The sequence below is a fragment of the Panthera uncia genome, assembly GCF_023721935.1.
Source record: "Panthera uncia isolate 11264 chromosome B2 unlocalized genomic scaffold, Puncia_PCG_1.0 HiC_scaffold_24, whole genome shotgun sequence".
In the NCBI taxonomy this organism is placed as follows: Eukaryota; Metazoa; Chordata; class Mammalia; order Carnivora; family Felidae; genus Panthera; species Panthera uncia.
This window is the reverse complement of record NW_026057580.1, coordinates 101,596,381-101,606,269: the sequence shown is the minus strand read 5'-3', so window position 1 is coordinate 101,606,269 and position 9,889 is coordinate 101,596,381.

The window sequence follows — 9,889 nt, the reverse complement described above, 5'->3', positions numbered from 1 at the left end:
CTCTCTCTGACCCTCCCCCCGTTCATGCTCTGTCTCTCTCTGTCTCAAAAATAAATAAACGTTAAAAAAAAATTTAAAAAAAGGTGCTATAATCACTCACGTACAGGTTTTTGTGTGAATATAAGTTTTTAGTTCTCTGGAATAAAATTCCCAGGAGGGCGATTCCCAGGAGTGGGAGTGTAGTTGTGTGTTTAGCTTTTTAAGACCCTTGCAAAAATGTTTCTAGAGTAACTGTAATATTATGCATTCTCACCAGCAGCTTATGAGTGATCTAGTTTCTCTGCATCCTTGCCAGCTTTTGGGGTTTTCACTAGTTTTGTTTGTTTGTTTGTGTTAGCCTTTCTGCTAATGTGTATAGATAGCCCAATGTAGTTTTAATTTGCATTTACCTAATGGTGGTCAACATCATTTCATGTGCATATTTGGCATCTGGATATCCTCTTGGAGGGAAATGTCTCTCCCTGTCCTTGACCATTTTCTAGTTGAGTTGTTTTTTGTGTTGATTTTTTCAGGATTCTTTTTTTTTTTAATTTTTTTTAACGTTTATTTATTTTTGAGACTGAGAGAGACAGAGCATGAACGGGGGAGGGTCAGGGAGAGAGGGAGACACAGAATCTGAAACAGGCTCCAGGCTCTGAGCTGTCAGCCCAGAGCCCGACGCGGGGCTCAAACTCACGGACCGCGAGATCATGACCTGAGCCAAAGTCGGCCGCTTAACTGACTGAGCCACCCAGGCGCCCCAGGATTCTTTATATATTCTAGGTAGTAATCCTTTCTTGTATATATGGTTTGTAAATATTGTCTCCCACTCTAGCTTATTTTTCCATCTCATTAACAAGGTCTCTCACAGAACATAAGTTGTTTATGTTGATGAGGCCCAATCTATCCATTTTTCCTTTTAAATATTCTATCTGCTATTAGAGTTTTCTATGTGAGAGTTTTATTTTTCTGCTCCCTGGGGCTAATGACACAGACACAATATCAGGGTTTTTGAACCAGTTTTAAGGTAAAGTCTGCTGAACTCTATCCATTTTTCCACCCAAGGAAATGAGGAGAGAGCTGTAAGCATTTCTGCCTGTCAATATGCTTTTTTTAAAGATTCAGTATCTTTCTTCTCCTTAGCTTTATTGAGATATAATTGACATATGCCATCATGTCAACTTTAAGGTATACAATATGATGATTTGAAACCATTTATATTGTGAATGATTACCAAAATTGGGCTAGTTAACCCTTCTAACACCTCCCATAATTACCATTGGTTTTCCTATGATGAGAATATTTAAAATCTACCTACCAACTTTCAAGTATATAATACAGTATCGCTAACTACAGCCACCATACTGTACATTACATATCCCAAACTTATTTATCTTTTAACTCTTAAGTTTGTACCCTTTGGCCACTGTCTCTTCATTTTCCCTACCCCCCAAGGCCTGGCAGCCACCATTCTACTCTATTTCTATGAGGTTGGCTTTTTTAGATTCCACATATAAGTGATATCATGCAGTATTTGTCTTTCTCTGTCTGACTTATTTCACTTAACCCTCAAGGTCCAACCACATTATTGCAAGAGAGCAGAATTTCTTTCTTTCTTGGAGCTGAATAATATTCCAGTGTGTGTCAGTGTGTGTGTGTGTGTGTGTGTGTGTGTGTGAGTGTGTGTGTGTGTGTGTGTGTATCACTGGACACTTAAGTTGTTTTCATATCTTGACTATTGTGAACAATGTTCCAATGAACATGGTGGGGGGTGCAGATATTTCTTTGGGATACTGATTTCACGTACCAAAAAGTGGGGTTGCTCAATCATATGTTAGTTCTATGTTTAAATTTTTGAAGAATGTCCATACTGTTTTCCCTAGTGGCTGGACCACTATGCATTCCTACCAAAAGCGCACAAATGTTCTTCTTTCTCCACATCCTCAAGAATACTTGTTATCTCTTGTCTTTTTGATATAGCCATCCTAGCAGGTATGAGTTGATATCTCATTGTAATTTTGATTTGATTTCCCCCATGATTAGCTGCACACCTATTCGTGTACCTGTTGGCCATTTGTATGTCTTCTTTGGCAAAGTGTCTTTTCAGGTCCTCTGCCCATTTTTAATCAAATTATTTGTTTTTACTACTGAATTATATAAATTCCTTATATATTTATGATATTAACTTTCTATCAGATATATGGTTTATAAATATTTTCTCCCATTCTGTAGGTTGCTTTATAATTTTGTCAGTTGTTCCTTTTGCTGTGCAGAAGCTTTTTAGTTTGGTATGGTCTCCCTGATTAATTTTTACTTTTGTTGCTTGTGCTTTTAGTGACACATCCAGAAAATTGTTGCCAAGACCAAGGAGGTTTTACCTTATGTATTCTGCTAGGAGTTTTATTGTTTTAAGTCTTACATTTAAATCTATTCTGAGTTAATTTTTGTGTGTGGTGTAAGATACGGGTCTAATTTCATTCTTTTGCATGTGATTATTTTGTTTTTCCTGGACCATTTATTAAAGAGACTATCCTGTCTCTATTGAGTATTCTTGGGTCCCTTGTCAAATATTAGTTGACTGCATATATGTGGGTTTATTTCTGGGCTCTCAATTTTGTTCTATTGATCTATATATCTGATTATCTGCCAGTATCATATTGTTTTATTATAGGATTGTAATAGGGGTTGAAACCAGTAAGTATGATGACTCCAGCTTAGTTATTCTTTCTCAGGGTTTCTTTGGCTATTCAGGATCTTTTGTGGTTCCATATACAACTTAGGATTGTTTGTTCTATGTCATTACAAAGTGCCATTGGGGTTTTGATAGGGATTGCTTTAATGCTATAGATCACTTTGGGTAGTATGAACATTTAAATAATCAATTCTTCTAATCCATGGACATGGGATACATTTCCATATATTTATGTTTTCTTTATTTTCTTTCATCGATATCCTGTAATTTTCAGTGTACGGATATTTCTCCTTCCTGGTTAAATTTATTCCTAAGTATTTTATTGTTTTGATGCTATTATAAATGGGATTATTTTCTTTATTTCTTTTACAGATAGTTTGTTGTTAGTGTATGAAAATGCAATGGATTTTTGTATGCTGATTTTGTATCCTGCATCATAACTGAATTTGTTTATTAGTTCTAATAGACTTTTGGTGGAGTCTCTAGGATTTTCTATATATTAGGTCATCATCTGAAAACTTCTTCCTTTCCAATTTGGGTGCCATTTATTTCTTTTCTTGCTTAATTGCTTTGGTTAGGACTTCCAGCACTATGCTGAATAGGAATAGTGAGAGTGGGCACTCTTACCTTATTCCTTATCTCATAGGGAAAGCTTTCAACCTTTCACTATTAAGTAATATGATGTTAACTGTGGACTTGTCATATGTGGCCTTTTTTAATGTTATGGTACATTCCTTCTATGCCCAGTTTGTTTAGAATTTTTATAATCATAAAAGGAAGCTGAATTTTGTCAAATGCTTTTTGGCCATCTATATCATATAATTTTTATCTTTCATTACATTAATGTGGTATATTACACTTACTGATATGTGTATGTTGAATTATCTTTGCATTCCAGGGATAAATCCCATTTGATCATAGTGTATGATCCTTCTAATGTACTGTTGGATTTGGTTTGCTAGTATATTGTTGGGAATTTTTGCATTTATATTCATTAGGGATTTTGGCTTGTAGTATTATTTTCTTGGGGTCTCCTTTTTTGGCTTTGATATAAAGGTAATTCTGGCCTCACAAAATGAGTTTAGGGGTGTCCCATTCTCTTAAATGTTTTCTTCAGAATAAGAGAAGTATTGGTGTTAATTCTTCTTTAAACGTTTGGTAGAATTCACCAGTAAAAAGTAGTGAATTTCTTTTTCTTCCTCAAGGAGCTATAAAAAGAACAAACTAAGCCCAAGTTAGTAAAAGAAGGGAATAGCAAATATCAGAGTGGAAATAAATGAAATAGAGACTAAAAAGACCAGTGAAGCAAGAGTTGGTGTTTTGAAAATACAAACAAAATAGACAAATTTTTAGCTAGACTTATCAAGAAAAAAGGAGAGAGAACTCAAGTAAATAAAATCATAAATGAAAGAGGAGGCATTATAACTGAGACCCCAGAAAAAGACCACAAGAGATCACTATCAAAAATTATTACCAACAAATTGGACAACCTATAAACCCTAAGGTGGGTAGTTCTGATGCCTGGATCCAAAGGGGTGGGCCAGCAGCCTACGCTCATTGGGGTGGGCCTGGCACTTGAATATGTGCTGGTGGCCATTCACAAAAATAAACTCAAAATGGATGAAGGACCTGAATGTGAGACAGGAAACCATCAAAACCCTAGAGGAAAAAGCAGGAAAAAACCTCTCTGACCTTAGCTGCAGCAATTTCTTATTTGACACATCTCCAAAGGCAAGGGAATTAAAAGCAAAAATGAACTATTGGGACCTCATCAAGATAAAAAGCTTCTGCACAGGAAAGGACACAATCAACAAAACTAAAAGGCAACCAATGGAATGGGAAAAGATATTTGCAAAGGACATATCAGATAAAGGGCTAGCATCCAAAATCTATAAAGAACTCACCAAATTCCACACCCAAAAAACAAATAATCCAGTGAAGAAATGGGCAGAAGACATGAATAGACACTTTTCTAAAGAAGACATCCAGATGGTCAACAGGCACATGAAAAGATGCTCAATGTCACTCCTCATCAGGGAAATACAAATCAAAACCACACTCAGATACCACCTCACGCCGGTCAGAGTGGCTAAGATGAACAAATCAGGAGACTATAGATGCTGGAGAAGATGTGGAGAAACAGGAACCCTCTTGTACTGTTGGTGGGAATGCAAACTGGTATAGCTGCTCTGGAAAACAGTGTGGAGGTTCCTCAAAAAATTAAGAATAGATCTACCATTTCACTTAGCATAACACTCTCCAGTTCCATCCATGCTGCTACAAAAGGTCATATTTCATTCTTTCTCACTGTCAAGTAGTAGTCCATTGTGTATATAAACCACAATTTCTTTATCGATTCATCACTTGATGGACATTCAGGCTCTTTCCATAATTTGGCATACAGAGAAAGACAGATACCATGTTTTCATCCTTATGTGGATCCTGAGAAACTTAACAGAAGACCATGCGGAGGGGAAGGAAAAAAAAAGTTAGAGAAAGAGCGAGCCAAACCATAAGAGACTCTTAAAAACTGAGAATAAACTGAGAATAAAACGAGGGGGTGGGGGGGTGATGGGCATTGAGGAGGGCACCTGTTGGGATGAGCACTGGGTGTTGTATGGAAACCAATTTGACAATAAATTTCATATTAAAAAAAATAGATCTACCCTATGACCCAGCAATAGCACTGCTAGGAATTTATCCAAGTGATACAGGAGTGCTGATGCATAGGGGCACTTGTACCCCAATGTTTATAGCAGCACTTTCCACAATAGCCAAATTATGGAAAGAGCCTAAATGTCCATCAACTGATGAATGGATAAAGAAATTGTGGTTTATATACACAATGGAATACTACTTGGCAATGGGAAAGAATGAAATATGGCCTTTTGTAGCAACGTGGATGGAACTGGAGAGTGTGATGCTAAGTGAAATAAGTCATACAGAGAAAGACAGATACCATATGTTTTCACTCATACGTGGATCCTGAGAAACTTAACAGAAGACCAGTGGGGAGGGGAAGGTGGGGAGGAGAAAGAAAGTTACAGAGAGGGAAGGAGACAAACCATAAGAGACTCTTAAATACTGAGAACAAACTGAGGGTTGATGGGGGATGGGAGAGAGGGGAAAGTGGGTGATGAGCATTGAGGAGGGCACCTGTTGGGATGGCCACTGGGTGTTGTATGGAAACCAATTTGACAATAAATTTTATATATATATATATATATATATATATATATATATATATATACACAAAGACTAGATTTCAAGGCATCCTGAAAATAAAAAACCTAAAACCAAGTACCAAAAAAACCCCAAACAAAACAAAAAACAAAACAACAACAAAACCAGATACAAATAAAATATCTGAAAAGGTACACAAGAAACTGGTGGTAATGGTAGTTGCTTCAGGGAAATGGAAGTGCTTCAATAAAATAAATAATTACTTTAAAAAAAATGAATATGTGCTGGTGGGCCTGGGACCTGGGTGCATGTGTTTGGGCCTGGATCCAGGGTCCATGGGAGATAACTCAATGGTGGGGCAGGATGGGAGCCTCAATTCACAAGACTCAGCCTGGAGCCTGGGGCTTTGGGAGGACTGCCTGAAGGTTGAGTTTGTGGGAGCCAGCCTGGAGGCTAAGACGGTCAGCCTGGAATTAGGCAGACCAGAAACCTTGGTCTACAGGATCCCTACTGCCTGGAACTGAAGGAGCTGGAAGCCTGGGCTCTAGAGGCTGCGCCCATGGATAATGGCCTGGCACTAGGGAGGCCAGGGGCTTGGATTCATGGGATTGGTGCTGGTGTGGGACTCATGTAGGGTCAGTAATGAAGTAAGATGCTTACTTCAGTCTCCTTCCCCATGGAAGGGTGGTTCTCTTCATGCTGAGCTGCCTGGGCTTGGAGAAATGACAGGGATAATACGTCTTTTTATTTCTGTGCTCCACTCAAGTGCTGTAATTCCTACCTCTTATGGAGGTATTTTTGTGCATAGATATTGTTCAAATTGATATTTCATGGAGGAGATATATACTAGAAGTTCCTATACTGTCATCTTGCTGATCTCACTTTCCCCTATTTTTCCTTTTACAGATTGTACTTTTGGTGTCAAATCTAAGAATTTTTGTCTAGATTTGGTTGTCAAAGATATATCTCCTTTTTTTTTTTCTACTTAAAAATTGAGTTATATTTTACATTTAAGTTGTAATGTATTTTGAGTTAACTTTTTATAAGGTGTGAGTCTTCAGTCTAGGTTCACTTTGTTGCCGATGGATATCCACTTGCCCAGCACCATTTCTTGAAAGGGCTGTCCTTCCTGTGTTGAAATGCCTTTTTATCTTGTCAAAATCAGTGGGGCATATTTGTGTGAGTCCTATTTCTGGATTCTCTGTTCTGATCCATTGATCTATGTGTCTGTGAAAAGACATCCTTGCCTTATTCCTGATCTTATGAGAAAAATATTCAGTTTTTCACCAGTAAGTAAAATTTTAGCAATAAGTTTTTTTGTAGGTGTTTTTGATCAAGCTGGGGAAACTGTGGAAGTTTCTTTCTATTCCTCTTTATCCGCCTTTTTTCTAATCATGAATAGGTGTTCAATTTTGTCGAACGCTTTTTTGTATTAATTGCAGTTTTTATTTTCATGTAAATTTTCTTCTTTAACCTGCTGATATGATGGATTATATTGAACTAGTCTGATATCTACGGAATAAACCCTAATTCACCATGGAGTATAATTAGTTTATATTGCTAAATTCTTTTTGTGAATATTTTGTTATTTTTTTTACATCTATATTTATGATTAATATTGGCCTGTAATTTTCTTTCTTGGATTATCTTAGTCTGTTTTGGGTATCAAGATAATACTAGGTTCATAAAGTTAATTGAGAAATGTTCCTCCTCTTATATTCTCTGGAAGAGATTGTAAGGAATTAATGTCTGGTATATTCCCCACTTAACCCCCTGGACCTGGGCTGGCTCATGCCAGCCTGCCTGCCTTCCTTCCTTCCTTCCTTCCTTGGAGGAAGAGTTGGCCTATTTCGTCTAAATTGTCATTTTTAGGTGTCCAGAGTCTTTGTAAACATTTCCTTGTTGTCCTTTTGTTGTCTGCAGGGTGCTACAGCTTGAATTGTCTCATTTGTTGAAGTCCTACCTCCAGCACCTCAGAAAGTGACCTGATTGGAGACAGGGTCTTTAAACAGGTAATAAAGTGAAGTCATTAGGCTAACCTTAATCCAATATGACTGGTATCCTTATAAAAAGGAGGTTTAGACACAGAGGTATGCACAGAGGGAAGACAGCTATCTATAAGCACGGAAAGAAGCCTGGAACAGATTTTTCCTTCCAAGCCTTCAGAAGGAATCAATCATGCCAACACCTTGATTTTGGACTTCCAGCCACCAGCACCATGAGGCAATGTCTCTAATGCTTAAGCCCCTCAGTCTGTGGTACTTTGTTATAGTTGCCCTAGCAAACGAATACACAGGGTCTTTACTGATACCCACATTTTCATTCCTGATACTAATCATTCATGCACTCTTTTTTCTTTGTCAATTTTTATCACTTTTATGTTTGCAAAGAATAGCTCTTTATTTCATTGATTTGTTAGGCTGGTTTTCTGCTTTCAACTTCATTGGCTTTTGGCTTTATTCTTTTCTTCTATTGGCTTTGAATTTATTTTGCTCTTTTTTTTCTCCCTAAATTCTTGAGGAGGGATTCTAGAATACAGATCTAAAACTTTTCTTCCTTTGTATTGTATACATTTAGTGATGTAAGTTTGCCTTTTAGTACTGCTTTAGCTGCTTTCCACAAATTTTGACATATTGCATTTTCATTTTCATTCAGTTCAGTGTATTTTTTAAAATTTCCCTCTTTGATTCAGGTTTAGAAGTATATTGTTAAGTTTCCAAGTGTTTGGGGATTTTCCTATTTTCTGTATGCTATCTACTTCTAGTTTGACTTCATTGTGGTCAGAGAAAACACTGAATAATTTGAATTATTTTAAGTTTGTTGAGGTTTCTTTTGTGGTCCACGATAAGATCTATCTTGGTGTAGGTTCTATGGACACATGAAAAGAATGGTTATTCTGCTATTCTGAGTGGAATGTCCTATAAATATAAATTAGATTATGTTAATTGCTGGTGTTGTTGAGTTCTTTTATATCCTTGCTAATTTTCCTTTTTTAAAATATTTATTTATTTATTTTGAGAGGGAGTGTGCACGTCAGTAGGGGAGGGGCAAAGAGAGCGGGAGAGAGAAGATCCCAAGCAGGTTCCTCTGTGTCCGTGCGGAGCCCAACGCAGGGCTTGATCCTCTGAACCGTGAGATCATGATGTGAGCTGAAACCAAGAGTCGGAGGCTTAACTGACTGAGCCAGCATGGCGCCCCTTTGCTAATTTTCTTTCTAGCTCTTGTAGCATTTGTTAAGAGAATGGTGGTAAAGTCTCCAAATCTAGCCGTAGCTTTGTTGATTTCTCCTTTCAGTTCCATCAGTTTTATCTCCACATATTTTGCATCTTGCGGATCTTTTAGCTGTAAGCTACTGTTATTATACTGGCTGTTATTACACCCTGTTGGGGTGGTGGTAAGGTATGGGGAAGAGTAAGTTTTCTATAATCTTATGGTTAAATCTCGGTCTTTCGGTGGGCCTGTGTCCCGGGGCTGTGACTCTCACAAGTGTTTCTCATCTCCCCTCTTCCCCAAGCCTTAGGTGAGATAGGAAGTAGAGGAGGCTGCTCTTGTCTGATACACCCGAGAACAGAATAGAGCAACTGTTTTCTGAAAGACTTTTGTCCCTTTCTTAGTCCTTTTGGGGAGCAGGCTTTTGGGGGGCTGCATTTATCCGCACCCGCTGGTGTTTCTCGATGGCTGGCTTCTTCAACAATAAATCTTGGACATGTGGGGAGGGGAAATTCAGCAAACTCATTGCTACATTGTTCCTCTGGGTCCCCAAACCCATGGCTGTGTTTTGTTTTGTTTTTTCTACCTTTCAGACTCTTCCCGTGTTTGTTTTATACACGTGTCTGGAGTTCTTAGTTGCATTTAGCAGAAAGGAAAAAGGAAAAGTACATCTATTTCATCTTTCCATATATGGAACTCCTCCTATAGTTAATTTTTTTTTAAGATCCTAAATATCCATGCCCTGCCTGAAAACAGATTAGATGTCTCTTCTGGTACTTTAATATTATGATGAAGAGCCTATTTAGGAAATTGAAAGTTTTAAAG